This window comes from Sapajus apella, unplaced genomic scaffold, assembly GCF_009761245.1.
Source record: "Sapajus apella isolate SASKATOON/1434 unplaced genomic scaffold, GSC_monkey_1.0 scaffold28, whole genome shotgun sequence".
In the NCBI taxonomy this organism is placed as follows: domain Eukaryota; kingdom Metazoa; phylum Chordata; class Mammalia; order Primates; family Cebidae; genus Sapajus; species Sapajus apella.
Window position 1 is genome coordinate 24,881,950 of NW_022436968.1, and position 20,330 is coordinate 24,902,279.

At 41.7% G+C, this 20,330-nt stretch overlaps 1 non-coding gene and 2 pseudogenes across 1 annotated transcript; 2 read left to right on the forward strand and 1 right to left on the reverse strand.

Annotated features, from left to right (window-relative positions):
• Positions 1–8,656, reverse strand: part of LOC116561242 — an 8,802-nt pseudogene extending 146 nt beyond the window's left edge.
• A 160-nt stretch (positions 8,657–8,816) lies between these two features.
• On the forward strand, positions 8,817–8,920 carry LOC116561288. Its single transcript, XR_004273378.1, has one exon. It is a non-coding gene; the product is annotated as a small nucleolar RNA U13 (small nucleolar RNA).
• A 7,637-nt stretch (positions 8,921–16,557) lies between these two features.
• Positions 16,558–19,442, forward strand: LOC116561243 (annotated as a pseudogene).
• Positions 19,443–20,330: the final 888 nt, after the last annotated feature.

The following is a 20,330-nucleotide window of genomic DNA, read 5'->3' on the forward strand; positions in this document are numbered from 1 at the left end:
CACTCAGAAGGATCCCTTGAGCTCAGGAGTTGGAAACCAACCTGGACAACACAGAGATAAACCATGTCTTGGGGGGAAAAATGTTTATAAAGGGCTAGTTAACTTTTATCTGCCGTCCGGATGAAACCCCAATGATTTATGATTTGAACAATTCTCTAGCATCTGTAAAATGCCCGACATCCTCAAAGTTTCAGTAGCATCTCTCCAGCTTATTTCCTTAAAACTTCTTTCCCACCAGGATGCTCTGCCAGAAATTTGGTCAAGTCTTACACCCAGGTGCTTTTGCTATGACTGTGCTTTGAATCTCCTACAGGGTGCAGCACTTCACGGCCTTACCCGACTGCTGGGCCAATCTCGGCGGGCTGCGAGCCAGTCCCAGGGCACACAGTGGTGCCCTGCCAGCAGCGCGCGCCTCTCAGCCGACGCCGCAGGGGACATTCCCCGCGCGCACCCTGGATCCCTGCCAGAGGCGGGGCAGACAGTCTGTCACTCTTTTTAATTTTGGCCACACGGTGGTGTGGTGTTATCTCATTGCGCCTTCAATTTGCATTTTCTTGATTGAGCACCTTTTCAGATGCTCACTTGCCATCTCACGTTCTCCTTTGCGCAGTGCCTTGCCCATTTAAAGATTGTGAATGTTGACCAGAAGTGGTGGCTCAAGACTGCAATCCCAGCACTTTGGGAGGCCAGGAGTTAGAGACCACCAGCCTGGGCAACGTAGTGAGATCTAGACCTTGAATCTACAAAAAATAATTTAAAATTAGCCGGATGTGTCTCATATAAAAAAAAAAAACTGTATGTGTGTGTTTTAAATTGATTTTTACCAATTTTATCAATTAGGATTTTTATAAATTAGGATTCTTCCAGGTTTATAAATTAGGATTACCGATTTTATCAATTCTTCCAATTTTATCAATTAGGATTCTTTATATGAATCTGGATACAAAGGCTATGTCAGATGTAGGAAATATGGATTTCTTTTTTTTTTTTTTTTTTTTTTTTGAGAGGGAGTTTCACTTATGTTACCCAGGCTGGAGTGCAATGGCGCGATCTCGGCTCACCGCAACCTCCGCCTCCTGGGTTCAGGCAATTCTCCTGCCTCAGCCTCCTGAGTAGCTGGGATTACAGGCACGCACCACCATGCCCAGCTAATTTTTTTTTGTATTTTTAGTAGAGACGGGGTTTCACCATGTTGACCAGGATGGTCTTGATCTCTTGACCTCGTGATCCACCCGCCTCAGCCTCCCAAAGTGCTGGGATTACAGGCTTGAGCCACCGCACCCGGCTAAAATGTGGATTTCTTTCCCCCAGTCTACAGCTTTCTTCACTTTCCTATTGGTGTCTTTGGATAATTATTGCTTTTTATATTGCATTTTAAAAAATCATTGCTTACTCCAAATGCACAGAGATATTCTCCCCTAATTTCTTTTAGAATCTGTATTGTTTTATTTTCACATTTAGTTCTATGATTCATGTTAAATTAATTTGGGGGCATAAGGCAGATGGCAAAGTTCCTTCTTTTTCTATACAGATGAACAACTAATTGCTCCAGCACCATTTGTTGAACAGATTGTTACCATGTCTAATTCTAATTCTAGCATAATTAACCAAATTTGGAAAAAGACTTTTTTTTTTTTTAAACAAGGTCTAGCTCTGTTGCCCAGGTTGGAGTGCAGTGGTGTAATCATGGCTCACTAAAGCCTTGAATGCCTGGGCTCAGGTGATCCTCCCATCTCAGCCTCCAGAGTAGCTGGGACTACAAGGCACATACTACCACACATGCCCGGCTAATTATTAAAAATTTTTGTAGAGACAGTGTCTCACTATGTTGCTCAGGCTGGTCATGAACTCCTGGCCTCAAGCAGTCCTCCCACCTTGGCCTTCCAAAGTGCTGGGATTACAGGCATGAGCTACCATGCCCTGCCTAAAAGGAGATTTTTTTTTTTTTTAAAGATAAGAAATGAAAATAGCCACATAAAATACCCAGGTATTAAGCAAATAGAAGATAATTCTCCTATAATCAAATCCACCTTAGGGTGGACTATGCAGATCCCTTGAAAATAATGACATTAACTAAAAATGATTTTAGAGGAAGTTAAACGTACAGTGAAGTTACTGCCTACACAAGGCTGATGTTACTAACTGTATCAGAGTCCCAGCAAGATTTTTTTTGGAGTTGGGGTCTCAAATTCCTGCGCTCTACGGATCCTCCCTTCTCAGCCTCCGGACTAGCTGGGATTACAGACATGTGCTACCATGACTGTCTGGCAGCAGGAAAATGTAATAAACTACTTTTTACAAAGGTGTGGGAAGTGTATAAGTAAATTCTGAGGGATAGTGAGGAACTCCAAGGTTAGTAATATGAGGACTCCATTACCATCCCAAGGGCAGGATGACAGACTGAAAGGAGGAGTTAGTCACTAGTTAAGAAAGAGGACTCTATGGAGACGTCCCTGAGGATGCATCCAAGCCATGTCAGCCCTGCAGGAATGGAGCCAGGGGAATGAAGGCTGGAGTGAATGCCCCCTCCCCCACTGTGTTTTAGTGCTCCCTTCTGTGTAGATCAGCCTCCTGGGTGGAGAAGGAGCTGGTAGAGAATGTATCTGGAGGGGAAAAAGAAGATTTAGCACACAAAACACAGGAAAACAGTCCACGAGGAGGAAGAGTGGATCTGTGTTAAGTACTCAAGATCAGAGATGGGTTTACAGTGAAGCTAATAAGAGTTAAGCTTCAGGACTCCTCAATTACATTAGCCCTTTCCAAGGCCCTGGGAGGGATCCTAATAATGTGTTCACAGGGTCATATGATTTTGTTAAATTCGTAAAAGATATATTAACCCAAATCATCAAACTATTGTTCTTTCCATTTCAAATCTCCCTCCATTTCATTTCCCCAGTGTTAAATGGTGCTGAAGTAACATAGGTATTTTGGGTTTCTGTCTAAAAAGAAGTTGAATTGAGAATCAGCCACTCTAACTGTAATTTGAGCAGACATTTTAAAACATTTTAATGAGACGTGAAGAAATTACGGTTCCTAGTTTATTAAAGAACTGAAAAAAATGAGATAAAAATTTATAGAATATGAAGCTAAAGTCATAAACATAAGTGACAAAATCAGTGGAGATTATTCTGTATTCAAGAAGCAAAATATAAGAAAAAAGTTTTCAAATCATACCAATATCAGTGATTCATTAAGAATAAATAAACTTCAGAAAACATGAATAAGCTTCTTGGATTGTGTATAACCCAATTAACAAAGTAGAGCAAATCATGACTATGTTGGAAAAAACTAAAATTTTTGATGATTTGAAAATAATGACATCAACAAATACAACCTAAAATCATAAAACACCATTTTAATGACATTGATGAAAAACTGTTTAGTGAGTGCCCTGACGTACACTTATACATCCTGAAATCTTACAGCTCACATGTGAAAAACACTTTAAAAAGTGTCCTCAAATTTGTAATACTCCTAAATGTATTTTTTCATTTTAAATTTTTTCTAGCCACTATACCACCAGGGAACTCTTACATATTTATAAGACATTCCCAATAACAAATTTTTAAGCTGACACTTTTCTAAATGACCAATAATTAAAAAAAAAAAAAAAAAACCTTAGAGGAATTCTAATTATTCTAGAGGAAAGTAAATTATCCTTATAGCCTCTCCACTGAAAATACGCTCTCTGTAAAAAGTATTACAAAATTACAGTTATATGAAGAGTGATCAGAATCTATGCGGCTAAAAAATGTAGGGAAAAAATATTATGGGAATGTTTCTGGCAGTTAATTATGTTCAAGCAGTTTTTTGCCCTGGATTTTGTGATGCTTGTGCTATTTGCCTTTGTTGTGATTTACCTATTTATTCTAAATAGATATTCATTTTCCTATTTTTTTTTTTTTGAGACGAAATCTCGTTCTGTTACCCAGACTGGAGTGCAGTGGGGCAATCTCACTGCAACCTCTGCCTCCCAGGTACAGGTGATTCTCTTGTCTCAGCCTCCTGAGTACTGGGACTACAGGCATGCCACCATGCCCAGCTAATTTCTGTGTTTTTAGTAGAGATGGGGTTTCACAATGTTGGCCAGGTTGGTCTTGAATTCCTGACCTCAGGTGATCAGCCTGCCTCAGTCTCCCAAAGTGCTGGGATTACAAGTATGAGCCATCACACCTGGCTTTACTGTGTGATGCAATAAGAACACAGCCACCACACCTGGCCTTCTACCTAATTTTGTATTCATAATTTGGTATTATTTTTCCTAAAGAGTTTCCCTTTCCCCAAATTGCATTTAGTGCCATGCCCCACAAATTCTGATGTGACCTTGTTCAGAATACACACTAAAGATACAGGGACTGGGCAAACTTCAACAGTAACAGCAATGGCGATGAAATTAGAACATGAAGCACTCTCCCTAGGGTGGCAGACTGGCATGCATATTTGATATATGTGCATGTTTGATTTATATCTTCTGTCAGCTTTCTTTAACCCATCTTTCCACAAAGTGAGTACATTTCTCCTAGGGTGGAAGACTGACGTGCATGTTTGATATATATATATGCAAGATTGTGGGAAGTAGAAAAGTTCCTTTTTAAAGTTTCCTTCTTGTTAAAGAATAAGTGTCCTAATAACTTTGTTAAGCCCTATCCTATGTGGCTGTTCAACATGCCATGCTTACAGGCACATAGTGCATTCTATGTCCTTGTACTTTGACTAAGACATCTGTGCTGGACGTGCTCACAGGCATGTCCCAGTTCTCCTTTGCTTTTACCTGTTTAAAAAAGTTTTAAGTTATTAGCCAATCGGGTTTTAGTTTAGATTGTGAGGTCTGACTCTAGTCAACGGAGATCAGACATAGCAGAAGGACGACCCCCAAATGTGTAAGAAATAAATTTGTGTGTTTTCCTTTGTTCTTTGTACTCTCATGGCAAAATGACTAGTGAGAGTACCCTTCCTGCAGTCCAGGAAGTAAAAACTGTGTTGCTGAAAGATCCTTTGTCTCAGTGCTAATTTGTGGCACCAAGCAACTATTTCCAACATCTATTCGCAACAAAGCACAACACACACAAACATAAACACACATACGACAGGGTCTCACTCTGTCATCCAGGCTGGAGTGCAGTGGCAATCATAGTTCACTGTGGCCTTAACTTCCTGAGCTCAAGCGATCCTCCCACCTCAGCTTCCTGAGTAGCTGGGACCACAGATGCGGACCACCACATCTGGCTAATTTTTTTTTTTTTTTTTTTTTTTTGTAGAAACAGGGTCTTGCCATGTTGCCCAGCTGGTCTCGAGCTCCTGGCCTCAAGCAATCCCCCTGCCTCAGCCTCCCAAAGTGCTGGGATTACAGATGTGAGCCACCATGCCAAACCAGGAAGGGTCTACAAACCTCATTGAGGAAAGAAGGGGCAAAAAGCAAAACCAGCTGAGATGGGTAAATTGTAGTCTGGAGGAAATCTAACCCACACAAGTTTGGCAGCAAATTGGTGGAAAATCATCCAGAAGCAAATGTATTTTAAGAAATTCGCTCTGATGCAGAGGTCCCAGGAAAGCAGTGTGGAGGCAGGAGCAGCACTGGAAGGCCTCAGGCATCTGCCCTAAAAGCTGAGCTGCCACCCTACTTTGAGGGCAGCACCTCCTACTGGGAGGACAACCTTAATCCATACATTGGAAAGCATTACTAACTGCAATTAGTAGGAAAATCCCTGAAAAAATAATTCTACCCTTGTCACTCAAAAACAGAAATGAACCAATACATTAACTTGAAAAAGCCATGGGGAATTTTGAGAGAATTAGGAGTCCCAAAAGAAAAAAAAATTGGATAAAGTATAGTAAAGATATTACTAATAAACCGTTCGTAGAATCTGGAAAGAATTCTTAAGGGGATTGCTCAGAGGATTGCAAGCTTTTGGGTTCGAGTTTGGATTTTTTTTTTTTTTGTCTTTTTTTTTTCTTTTGCTTGCTTCTTTCTTTTCTATTATGGAAATTTTCAAGCACACTTCAAAAGTAAAAAGTATAATATAAATAGTATAATAACTCTAAATTCCCATCATCCACCTTCCACATGCATCAGCATATGTTCAGTCTTATTTTATCTACATGCCAACTCACTTTCCCAAAGCCCTCACAAGACTATTTTAGAGCAAATGACAGATATCTTGATTTAATCTACAAAGTCTTATCTATGAATCTTTAATAATAAGGACTCTTTAAAAAACATATAACCATATTTACCATTATCATACTCAATAAATTAACAAAATTACTCAATGTCATCAAATATCCAGTCAGTATTTAAATTTTCTTGATTATCTTATAAATATTTTTTCAGTTGCATTATTCAAATCAGAATCCAAATGCTATTCACATATTGCATTGTCATATGCAATGGCTCTTAAATTTCTTTCAACAGATAGTTTCTTCGTTTTTCTTGCCATTTATTTGTTGATGAAATCAAGTCATTTTCCCTATAGAGTTTGTTACATTCTAGATTTGATTAATTGTATCCTGAGTTGTTATTTAACACATTTCTCCATTTTCTGTATTTCACATAAACTGAAAATTAGGTCTAGAGGCTTGAAAAGATTTAGGCTAGATCTTTTTAGAGGAGTACTTCACAGGTGATGCTGTGTTCTTATTGCATCACACCAGTAAGTGCATAATGTCTGTTTCCCTCTCTTTTTGTAATATTAAAATTCATCGGTGGGTTCAAGTGTTGTCAGCTTGACCCATCATTATTAAGTTCCTCATCAGGCTCTCACCTATTGATTTTAGCAGCTATCAATAATCATTGTCTAGGTCCATTATTTCATTCAAGTGTCAAAATAGTGATAATCTGTCATTTCTTCTGCATTCACTAGCTGGAATTGTTCTGTTAAAAAAAAAAAAAGTTGGGGCCAGCAGCAGTGGTTCACATCTGTAATCCCAGCACTTTGGGAGGCTGAGACAGGTGGATCACGGTGTCAGGAGTTTGAGACCAGCCTGACCAACATGGAGAAACCCTGTCTTTACTAAAAATACAAAAATCAGCCGGGAGTGGTGGTGCACACATGTAATTCCAGCTTCAGGAGGATGAGGCAGGAAAGTTGCTTGAATCTGGGAGGCAGAGGTTGCAGTGAGCCAAAATTGTGCCACTGCACTCCAGCCTGGGCGACAGAGTGAGACTCTGCCTCAAAAAACAAACAAAAGGCTGGATGTAGTGGCTCATGCCTGTAATCCCAGCACTTTGGGAGCCCAAGACAGGTGGATCACTTGAGTGCAGGAGTTTGAGATCAGCCTGGGCAACATGGTGAAACCCCCATCTCTACAAAAAAAATACAAAAAAAAAATGCTGAGCATGGTGGCAAGCATCTGGCATTCCAGCTACTTGGGAGACTGAAGTGGGAGGATCAACTGGGCCCAGGCAGTGTGTGTGTGAATAAGCCATTGCACTGCACTCCAGCCTCAGTGAGAAAGCAAGACCTTCTGTCTCAAAAAAAAAAAAAAGTACCATATTCACAATTTGGTTTACTTGACTTACATACAAGAAAAAGAAGATAAGTGCTTGGTTTTTTTCCTTCACCAATTTTTAGAATGAGTTGGTTTCTTAACATTCTTCAAGAGTAACCAGTTAGTTTGGCTGCAAGTCCAACAATGCTAAGATGGCACCAAATGGCACCATCTAAGAAGGGAATGGACCCCTGACCCTACTGAACTGATAAGTTCTCTTAGATACTGATGGTCCCTCAGCCAGTGGAGTAGGGCAGCAGACAGTGCTACACTATTGTAACAATTAATTCATTCTTGAGAAATTATCAAAATGAATAATCATTTATAGATGACAGATCTTAAGTGGTTACTATTCTTGAAAACCAAAAATTTTTAGAAACATCAACAAGGTAGAAATCCAAGGTTTTAATAGTACTTCTCCACTGGAGAAGTATGTGGTAAAGTATGGTGACACTGGAAATAGGGCACTAAATTCGAGAATTTGGGGTAGCAGTAACTGGAACCTGAGAATGAATCATTGGAATCAATGTTTCTGGGGGAAAACATAAATTGGAAGAATGAAAAATTCAAGATTTTATGCTTATAGGGAAGGCTAATTAGTAGTTTGCTAAAATGTTCTTCATAAAGTACCCAGGTCAGAATCAAGAGAGATCCATAGCTCTTGTTCAGCTGCATCTACTGGAGGCTACTGATACCTACAAAAAGAAGCTAATAATTGAGACGCGTCAAAGTGGATTAGATCAGTTTGCACAAGACTCAGGCATAATGAGGAAAAAGAAGTGTCAATTGAATTTGGCAACATGTACGTCACAGATGACTTGATCACAGTAGTTTCAGTGACGTGATGGGGTGAAAGCCCTGGAGTAGGTGAAACAGTGTGGGGTTAACAATGCTTTTAAGAAGTTTTTCTAGAAAGGGGAGCAAAGAAACCAGATGCTCCTGGAAGGGTATCTAAGGACAACTGAGGTTTATTTATTTTTAAAAACAGAGATGGGATCTCACTATGTTAGCCAGGCTGGTCTTGAACCTCAGGTTCTCCCAGCTCCATGACCCCTGCTCCCACTGCAGGGACACATGCTGTCCCGCCATTCTCCTAACGCTGGAAGGCCGACTGGCCAGAGGCTGTGGGACTCACCTCAGCGAGACCTGTCATATCACATCCAGCCATAGTGACAGCTTAGGGAGCTGCCGGGGAAACGGGGAACACCCACACCCACAAGGTGACTAATGAGCCATTACAGACAACATCGAGAGATTAAGGTTCTACCCCAACCCAAAACGTGGGTGGCATATGAATAAACAAGGTCTAGTTTAGATAAAGAATTTCAATCCTTTTGTAGTTCATGAGCACGATGATTGGGTGTTCACACACTTGTGTGAAATGTGCCATCCTTGAACCTTGTTATGACATCAGCACATTACCCATTTGACCGGAAAAAAAAAAGAATTTCATACCGGAAATGTAAGGCTCAGAGAAGGTCTAGTGTCAAACTGGAAAATCTTTGTTATGCTTTAAAATCCTATTATAAAATATAGGTGGCTATAATCCCAGCACTTTGTGAGGCTGAGGCGGGTGGATCACCTGAGGAGTTCCAGACCAGCAAGACCAACATGGTGAAACCCTGTCTCTAATACAAATATAGAAATTAGTCAGGTATGGTGGTATGCGCCTGTAGTTCCAGCTACTCAGAAGGCTGAGACAGGAGAATTGCTTGAACCCGGGAGGTGGAGGTTGCAGTGAGCTGAGATCATGCCACTGCACTCCAGCTTGGGTGACAGAGCAAGACTCTGTCTCAAAAAAAACATATATATATATATATATATATATATATGATTCGAAAAGGCAGATTTCTACACTATTACATCTATTGGACTGAACATCCCCTAGTTTACTACAGGTCTTAGGCCCTCTAACTTTGTCTTGACTTTAGATAGCAATGGTTTTTATACTTTTTGTCTCCCTCACGAGACTCTAGTCAGCTCTTTGAGGCCAGGAGTATATTCCCATAGTTTCTCTTAAAATAATACTCACTGTGTACAAATTGTCACCTTTTATTAAATGTATGTGTTTACTGTAAAAACGGAGTTGGACAACATAATGTAAGCTGAAAACCAGACTATGGAATCTGGCCTGGGTTTGGGGAATGGAGAGGATAAAGACTTGGATTTCATTCAAGATGATTTTATTTTGGTTTAGTTTTGGATGAACTAAGAAGCAGAGCAAAGAATATAAACAAGATAGAGATGCAGGAGGATAAATGTGGCTTCCCACTGCCTCCCTTGTATGTCCCAGAATACGCATGAAGTTTGAGTTCTTGCCAACTCTGCACAGCGAGGTATCTACCAGGTCAAAGAGGCAGAGAACGACAGCCTCCCTGCCTTCTATATTCCCAGTTATATCAGCTCAGAAACAGCTTATACTACCATATAAGGTGATCATTCTTAGACTCAGTGAACCATGCTATCCAAGTTCTGGGCCTTGAAATTCGTTTGATGTCCACAGTCAGGCAGGTTCCCATGTTCTGTGGCTGCATGGCAGGGCCTAGGAATTTTTCACCTCATCTTTCTGTGTTTTTCTGTGGGCAGGCCTTGGAAAAACAATGAGAAACCCATATATAAAATGAAACCCAAGTTATCAACAGATGGTGTAGAACAATTATGGCTGCTCTCACACAGTGTAACGTTAATTCCTAATTGCACAAATAAGTATGGTGTGCTTACCGTGTGCTTGGCCCTGAAGATCCAAAAGTAAATAAAACTTAGGCTCTGCCTTCTGCCTCAAGTAATCTTGTAGTCTAGTTAAATTCATCATGCCTCTCTGTAATGACCATTTTTTAAAATAGATGGTGGACAGCAAAGAAACAGGATACTCTGGTTAAAACTTTTTTAAAAGTATATTATTAATTCCAGGCTGTTTAATAACCTTTTGATCTCTTTTGGTTTTCTCCCATCTCTCCTTTCTGTGCTGTTTCCCTTAAAATAGCACTCAGTGAACATATTGTTTTCATTAAATGGGTGTGTTTACTCTAAAAACAGAGCTAAGAGTTATCAATGGGCAGATTCTTCCTGCTCAGGCCTCCTTAGTCTCTAAACAGTGCATGACTCGCAGAAAATGTGAAGAGGTTCATTCTGGTTCTCAGATGCAGAGCGCTAGGAGGGCCAGCTGATAGAAACAGAACTTAATCATTTTAGGATTTCAGGAGTATCACTGTGGAAGAAGACCAAGGGTGAATGTATGAGTCAGCCTGTAGACTCTGTATAATTCTAAATTCTAGCCTCATCTAAAGAACATGAACCTGTTTTCATGAAAATGCACCTTTTGTATTTCTTATAAATGGGTAACTTAATAAGTGTCTGCATTTATTAATATAACTGATCCCTGAGTTTGGAGATATAAAATATGCTAAAAGAATTAATTTAGTCCAGGGAACATCCTCTTAGATAGCAAGTCTATAGATGGCTTCACAGTACAGATGCCTCAGGGCCTGTGAACCTACCGTTTCCAAGGTTATAGCTTGCTTCCTTCAGGGCTCAGCACAAATATCATCTACTAGAGAGGCCACTGCTGACCACCTTATATTAATAGTACCTCCCCACAACGATTTTACTTCATCATCTTCATTCTGATTTTTCTTCATAAAACTTGTTATCACCTGATATCTTATTATGGGAACATCCAAGTTTTGTGGGGCCTGAAGTTTTTATGATTGGGGGGGTCACTTTTTAAAGAAACAAAATATAAAAATTACAATTAAAAGTTAAGCATGAAAGTGAATATTTATTAAGAATGTGAAAATAAATCATGAATTCCTGGAGTCTTGGAGCTTCAGTTCTTCCTCCTAAGATTTCTTTAGGCAAGTTACTAGAAATGCTTACACAAAATGTCTAGTTGTTGCAACCTGGCTTCCACTTGCACCTAGAACATTCTATAGCCCTCAGCAATTACCAGCCCTCCCTGGGGTATCACAGTAAATCTGATTCTGCATCTTAAGTATCAATTTGATACTTAAGTATCAAATAAATTTGATCAAATAAATTTGATACTTAAGTATCAAAAAAATCAAAATATCAATTTGATATTTAAGTATCAATTTGATTGTTTATTGTCAGTCTGTATCAATGGAATGCCTTAAGCTTCTTGAGAGCAAAGATTTAATTTTCTATGTTGCTTTATGCCCAGTGCCCACAATAAGAGTAGGCACAGAGGGTCATATTATACATGCTTGTTTAATAAATTGTATCTCTCCCCAAAAATTAACTTGGAAAAAATAATCCTTCCTCCTCTCTCATTTTAGCCACTCTGTATTGTCATAGCTCTGTGTTATTCTCTTTTAGTACTATCACTTAAAAATTAGCTTATCTGCTTGCTTACTTTTTTTTTTTTTTTTTTTTTTTTGAGACAGGGTCTCACTCTGTCACCCAGGCTGGAATGCAGTGGGACGATATTGGTTCACTGCAACCTCCATCTCCCAGGTTTAGGCAATGTCATGTCTCAGCCTCCCAAGTAGCTGGAATTACAGGCATGTGCCACCATGCTTGGCTAATTTTTTTGAATTTTTAGTAGAGATGGGGTTTCACCATATTGGACAGGCTGGTCTTGAACTCCTGGCCTCAATGATTCACCTGCCTCAGCCTCCCAAAGTGCCAGGATCACAGGTGTGACCTACTGCACCTGCCTGTTTACTTGTTATCTATGTCCCCTACTAAAGTAGGCCATACTAAGAAAAGAGAGTGTCTTGCTCCCATTTTCCCAGAGTTTAGAGCAGGGCACAGAAGAGGCTCTCAATAAGTATTTATTGAGTAAATGAAAACAAAGCAAATAAATAACTTTTCACAATGAAACTTGCCATGTACTACAACTCTCCTTGTACCTCTGTTTTAATTCTATTTATGTGAAAGTTTCATTTAGATACTCAATTACATGCTAATTTAATCAGACATAATTAAGTTTTTTTAAAAAGTAAAATTATAGTAATCACTTCACTCTTTAGCTAAATAAGTACAAATGCATTTTGATTTGATGGAAAGATTGAGTGAATAATTTGTAACCATCTACTAACAAGATTTGAAAGAGACAGGTACTTAATAGTACTTTCAGACACATGATTTCTGCTCTGAATTTGCACTCACCCATGATTTCTGTGACTTTAGGGAGTAACAAACAGAAAATGCACCTACCTACCAGGTTTTCTTCCCTGGAGGCAAAATAAAATAAATAAATTGATCAGTTTCTTACATATTCTTTCTGAAATATGCTATGAAGGTATTAGCAGATATTTATATATTTTTCTTTTTCGTGCACAATTTATAGCATATTATATTCGCAGTTCTGTACCTTGTTTTTGTTTTGTGATTTGTTTTTTTAATGTAACTTGGAGCTTACTAATTTTTTTGGCTGCATAATAGTCCATTGTGCAACAGCGTCTTATTTAATCCTCTATACGAACATTCAGGTTGCTCTGTCTTTTGCTATTATAAACAATGCTACAACCTTGTACACATATCACTTCACACATATGTAAGTATGTCTGTAGGATAAATCCATAGATGTGTGTTTGGATCTTATGACAATAAATGACACTCCTCATCCTCACCCAAATTCCAAGCCAATTAGAATATAAGACAAAAGAGGCAGACAGGTGATTACAATGTCACCTTTATTACTGATGAGAGTTGATGATCAACCATGTGGCTTACATTTGCAGATAAGAGAGCATCCCAATTCTGGATCTCTTTCCATTTAATCATAGGCAATACACTTCAAACATTAGGTCTCCTCATGCAGGTTTTAGGAAGATGATGGGCTGAATGCAGACTTCCCAGCTTATTCTTCACAAATTTAATAATTAGAGGAGTCACCCCTCCTTTCTTAGGGAGAAGCAAGTGAGGAGGAGAAGAAAGGCCGGGGGCATTTAGGAGAGATACTTCAGCCTGGGAGTACACATCAAGAAACATTCTCACCCTAACACAATACTCTTATGTTCAAAAGGATCTTCTTTTTGTAATTTTAATAAAGTTTTCTCAGTTGTTTATCAGAAATGTGTCAATTTACAGTCCTTCCAGGTAAGCATGGATATACACCCAGGAATATAAGAAAACTTAGCATAAGATAAATGTTTTTCAATTATCCTTGGCCTATTCATGTCTTACTACCTCAGAGGTTTTTCTTGAATCTTCTTTCATTATTTTGAAATATAACACAGCAGATTTTTATTTTATTTTTGAGACAGTCTCACTATGTCACCCAGGCTGGAGTGCAGTGGTGTGATCTTGGCTCACTGCAACCTCCGCCTCATGAGTTCAAGTGATTCTTCTGCCTCTGCCTCCCAAGTTGCTGGGACTACAGGCATTTACCACCACACCTGGCTAATTTTTGTATTTTTAGTACAGATGGGGTTTTGCCATGTTGGCCAGGCTGGTCTCAAACTCCTAACCTCAGATGATCTGCTTGCCTCGACCTCCCAAAGTGTTGGGTTTACAGGCGTGAGCCACTGTGCCTGGCCCAGAATTTCAATTATAATAGCTTCACAGCATTTTAATGTCTGGCAGAGACTCTCAATTGTCACAGTATCCAGTGATCCCATCTTCCTGCTTGAAACCAGACTCTCTGACCTTTCACCCGGGCCTGTGGTTGCCCATCTTTGTGTGAGTCTGCTGTAGCACATATGCATATAATGGTAAGGACTTTGACTTCAGCTCTGAGTGAAGTGTGGAGTCATGGCAGCGATGTGAACAGAGGAGTGACATCTTGTAGACTAACCTGTAACTATCTGCTCATAAGGAAAGCCTGGTAAAGTGCAAGGCAGTTCTCTAGTCAAAGAACTGACTGCTAAGTAGCCCCAAGACTGGAAGTAAAGCTGCTGTACAAGTTAAGGACACTGGGCCACTGGAGAACTCGGCAGGGGCTCTCCTTTCCCTCATCTCAGATTCTTCTCAATGTTTGGGGTTGTTTTGTTGTTTGTTGTTGTTGTTGCTGAGACAGGGTATTGCTCTGTGGCCCAGGCTGGAGTGCAGTGGTGTGATCTCAGCTCTCTCTAGCCTCAACCTCCTGCACTCAGGTGATCCTCCCACCTCAGTCTCCCAAGTATCTGAACTACAGGCACATGCCACTATGCCCAGCTAAAGTTCTGTATTTTTCACAGAGTCAGGGTTTTGCCTGGTGCCCGAGTTGGTCTTGAAATCCTGGCCTCAAGCAAACCACCCATTTTGGCCTCCCACAGTGCTGGGAAAACAGGCATGAGCCACTGTTCCTGGCCTAAATGTTTGGTTTTTATTGACAAGAAAGGGAACAGAAACTGGAAGGAGCCTGATGGTTTCCAATCCTGATTTTATGAGCCAGGATGCTGTGCTACTTCCACAGGCATTTTGTTATATTTTTGCAGTTGTTTTCTTGTCAAACTTTGAGCTTCCTCACTGAAAACAAATTTCGAAGTTTTACCCCATCCACTGTAATAGCCAAGAACTTATTTACTAACAATATATGGAATAAAGCACAGAGCTTCATAGAAGGCGGATGTCACTATGGAAAGATGCCCAGTTAGAACTACTTTTCAAAATATTACAGGTATGCAAGATGAAAAACTCAAATAGGGAATACAAAGCTACAAAATACACTTGAAGACTGCAGTTATATCCAGCCAAGACATTAATGATAATTTATTTATTTATTTATTTATTTCTCTCTCTCTCTCTCTCTCTCTCTCTCCTCTCTCTCTCTCTCTCTCCTTTCTTACTTTCTTTTTTTTTTTGAGACAAGGTCTTGCTCTGTTACCCAGGCTGGAGTGCAGTGGCACAATCATAGCTCACTGCAGCCTACACCTCCTGAGTTCACACAAACCTCCCACCTCAGCCTCCTGAGTAGCTAGGACTACAGCTATGCACCATCACATCTGGCTAATGTTTATTTATTTATTTATTTTTCTTAATTTGAGGCAGAGTCTTGCTCTGTCACCCAGGCTGGAGTGCAGTGGTGCAATCTCAGCTCACTGCAACCTCTGCCTCCTGGGTTCCAGTGATTCTCCTGCCTCAGCCTCCCCAGTAGCTGGGATTACAGGCATGCCCCAGGCTGAAGTGCAGTGGCATGATCTCAGCTCACTGCAACCTCTGCCTCCTGGGTTCCAGCGATTCTCCTGCCTCAGCCTCCCCAGTAGCTGGGACTACAGGCATGCACCAACATTCCCAGCTAATTTTTGTATTTTTAGTAGAAACGGGATTTCCCCGTTGGCCAGGCTGGTCTCAAACTCAGGTGATCCACCTGGGTTGGCCTCCCAAAATGCTAGGATTACAGGCGTGAGCCACCACACCTGGCCTAATACAATTTTTTTTTTAAGGATGGGATTTCATTATGTTGCCCAGCCTGGCCTCAAAGTGCTGGGATTACAGGCATGAGCCACCACACCCACCAGTAACGATAATTTCTATTGGTCACAACTTTGGTTTAAATTTTCTAGTAAAACTTGGAACTCTTAAAGGTACTCATTAATTGAACTACAAAAATAAGCCATGGCAATGAGCAAAATGGGGAGAAGCTTGTAACTCTAATCATAAGAAAAGTAGTCATTTCTTTTTTCTTTTTTTTTTTTTTTTGAGACGGAGTTTCGCTCTTGTTACCCAGGCTGGAGTGCAATGGCGCGATCTCGGCTCACAGCAACCTCCGCCTCCTGGGTTCAGGCAATTCTGCTGCCTCAGCCTCCTGAGTAGCTGGGATTACAGGCACGCGCCACCATGCCCAGCTGATATTTTTTGTATTTTTAGTAGAGACGGGGGTTTCACCATGTTGACCAGGATGGTCTCGATCTCTTGACCTCGTGATCCACCCGCCTTGGCCTCCCAAAGTGCTGGGATTACAGGCGTGAGCCACCACGCCCAGCCCAAGTCATTTCTTTAAAATATAAATTGTTCTTATAAACCAAGAAGAAAGTCTCAACAATCCAAAAGGAAAACTGCTGAATGGAATTGGCACACAAAAGATATGATAGTTCACTTAAAAAGGAAAGATAAAAATACTAAGCAATAAATTCAAAATTAAATCAAAGTAAGATACCACAAACCAAACACTTTGCTGACACTATGGGGTAGGCTATGGCAAATTCATATATTGCTCATGAGGGCATAAATTAATACAACTTGTTTGTATTTTACTTTCTCAGTAGCTCTAAAAATTTAAAAGAACCTACGCTTTGGCCTAGTGACCCACTCTAAAAAATTATCTCACAGATATGGTTCCTGTGTATAGGTTAAATGAAAGACATTCATTCACTGAGCACTATTTATACAAGCAAATGACTAAACCATCTATGGGTCCATCAATAAGATTCTGGTGAAATTATGTTTCATCTATACACTGAAAAAGTATAGAGCAGTTTAAAAAATAAGATAAATATATAGGCACTGACATATTCAAATCCTCTGCCACTGTAAATGAAAAATATAATCTGCATAACATGAATAGTACAATAATATTTATGAAAAAGGTATATTTGCTATATCTTTGATATGCATATATTGCATAGACAAGGTTTGCAAGGATGTAGACCCACTTTTTAACACTTCCTTTAAGAGGAATGGGATAAAGAGGTTTAGAATTTTTCCCCACTTTTCACAATATACATTTACTTCTTTCACAAGGAGAACGTACGTACATGTTACATTTGTGGACAGAGAATAAAAATTATAATTTTAAGTGTATCAGGCTCACAAAAGCCTTACCTGAAACTGCTACTGGGTGAACCCCAAGAAAGGTAAAATCTGTCACTCAGGATACGAAGTATTTCTGTGCCATTTGTGTGTGGGAGAAACACCCAAATTCTCCCAATGAATTGTGAGTTCCGTAGGAGAGGCACAAGCACGCATCTGATGGCCTTGAAACAGCGTTCCACGTGTTTGCTGAACCCCTGACGGCCCACGCACGCCTCAAACACTTTTCCGATTGGTTAGGCTGCCGGGCCAACCACGTGCTCCCAAAGCCTCTTCCGCCTCCGGGCGCGAGGCCGGAGCTCGAGTAGACTCCGTTAGAACGTCTCCAGGAAACCGTATGTTGAGGCGGAGATCTGCGCCCCGCAGCTGCTCTTTCACCTGCTGTCCCGCCTGTACTTCCTAGAAATGAGCTTCTGGTCTCTAAGGTCTCAGGGCAGCCGGACCAGAGCCTGGGGCGAAGCGGGAGCTGGAGTCGGCGCACAGGAAGAGGGCTTGGACGACTGGCCGGAGTCCGAGCGAAGTCGGTCCGAATCGGAGGGGAAGCCGGAGCCGGGCGGGGCCCAGGCAGCGCAGTTCGAGGTCTGCGTCCCGCAGGGTGGAGGTCCCGGTGTGGGACAGGGACCGAATCGAGGCGGGGCTGGGCGTCAGGGCAGCCCTGGGAGCGGCAACCGTTGCTGGAGCAGGGGCCGCAGCCACCCCGGCGTGGGAGGGGAAGGACGCACCCCTGCTGGCGCGAAACCCCGAGTCGGTAGCCGTCGGCCCGCGCCGCTGCCACGCCGACCGCCTGAAGGGCCCACCGTCCCGCGCCTACCAGGGGCTGCGGTGGCAGGTGGGCCCGTACCCCTGATCCTCCTCTGGCGCCCATGATGCTGCCGGCCGCGCTGGGCTCCGGCTTCCTTTACCTGCCCAAGGACAAGAAGACCTGGAGGAGCCGTGCACAGCCGCTGAGAGCCCGGCCAAGGCTGAGTGGGCTTCTTGCGGGGCCATTGCACCACCACCGACTCCTACCACTTCTCCAGGAGGAGCCCCGAGGCCAATTTCGCCTCCATTCTGGTGGTCTCCCACAGCAGTTCATAGCTGGAACCAGACATCTTTGCCGACGTCAGTAAATTGCACAGCGTGATGCAGGATCTGCAGGTCCCACGGGGACAGGGAAACCAGATCCAGTACGAGCAGGTGTCCCTGAAGTACCAGACGCTCTGTGTGTCCCCCCAACCCACTCCTGCATGCCTGGCAGGTGGACAAAACCCTTGACCTGAGCAGCATCACCTTCCCCATCTACAACCACAGCAGGCATCCCCTGTTCCTGACTGGCTTCTTTGGAGGACACATCTTGGGGGACACTAGGGATGGGCCAGTTACTCCTGAGGGTCAAAGCCATGTGGCTGTTGTACTTGAAGACCGAGCACCCGGAGGACAACGTACAGAGCAAGCAGTGGCTCACCCATTTCCTCCACCGATTTAACAACATTAAGAACTGTCTGGCCGTGAAGAAAATTGAGGTACCCGGCGGTTCAGGTTTACAAGGAGGCCAGGAGAAGGTGGCAGGGATGGGAAAGACTTGCTCGGAGAACCGTAACAAAAGCACTGCATGTCTACTTCAAGGGGTCCTTGCCTCAAAGCTGGGTTTGCTCTACTGTATTTGGTACTTAATCCAACTCTCTGAAATTAACACCTGCAGATGCCAGGAATCGTGAATTCTTGGTAACATTCAAGTCAGTCGATAACACAAATCCTGTGTCCACCAGATGGGGCTGTTCAGTACAGACACTGATCTTCATGTTTAATTTTGGGGTTTGGTTTCTAACCGTATTGCAGTGCTCTGAAATTCTACTTTTAGCTGAAGTCTTCACTAGTTTTGGGGAGTCCCCAAAACTTGCTTGGCATTCACTTAGTATATTTTTTGTGGCAGGTAGTCCACTTTACATTGCTTTCCAGACAACTGGAATTTGAAGCAACTTCTGTGACAGTGATCCGTTTGTTTCACCTGGCATACATTCTAATCATACTGTTTGCAGTCACATCATGCTATTGTTGCTGCAAGTTCTGGATCAAAAGTGTCATCTGTGAACCTCAAGAGCAGGCTGGACTTGCCCACCCCAATCTCATGAAAATGAGGATCTTCAGGGTGGTCAGCATGTCCTTGTCCATCCTGACCCTGCTCCACTTTGAGCCCAGCTGGCCACTCTGGGGTCCACCTCTGAACCCTTCAACAGCTTTAGGGGTTTCATAAAACCAGTTGTATGCTAGCATTTTAGTGAGGCTGAGTAAATACTTGGATTCATGGGGCTTCTTAACTGCCCCAAACTTTCTTAGAGAAATTTCTTCTTGTTCAAGGAGACAAAGCTTATGGGCTCCATTACCTTGTCTTCCTAACTTATTTTAAAAGCAGATATAAAATGGAATAGACTTTTTTTTTAAAAAGCAGATATAAAATGGAAGAGACTTTTTTTTTTTTCCGAGACTGATTCTCACTCTGTCTCCCAGGCTGGAGTGCAGTGGCACGACCTGAGCTCACTGCAACCTCTGCCTCCTGGGTTCACAAGATTCTTCTGCCTCAGCCTCCTAAGTAGCAGGGATTATAGGCATGTGCACCACACCCAACTCATTTTTGTATTTTTAGTAGAGATGGGGTTTCACCATGTTGGTCGGGCTGGTCTCAAGCTCTTGACCTTGTGATCTACCCACCTTGGCCTACCAAAGTGCTGGGATTACAGTTGTGAGCCACTGCACCAGGCCAGAATAGACATATTTAAACCAATAACTTTGTGTTAAAAATACTGGAAAATACTTTTTTGATTGGACCTCCTAATGTTGACAAGGCAGAAATGTTATCTGGAAGAGCCTTTTTAAAAGCTGAGCCTCTAAGAATAAATGCTTTATACTAGGAATTGGGGAACAGAAAAGCAAAAGGAAGTATTAACAAAGATCGTGTTTCAAAGACCTTCAGAAACTATGAAGGACACCTCTCTGAAAAGTACTCCAATATGATGTTCCTTGAAATGGATGTGATATCAGGGTGTTGCTTCAGAGTGTGAAGTCAAATGCATGCTAATCTTCCTGTTTTTTGTTGAGACAGGGTCTCACTCTGTCACCCAGGCTGGAGTGCAGTGGCACAATCTCAGCTCATTACAACCTCTGCCTCA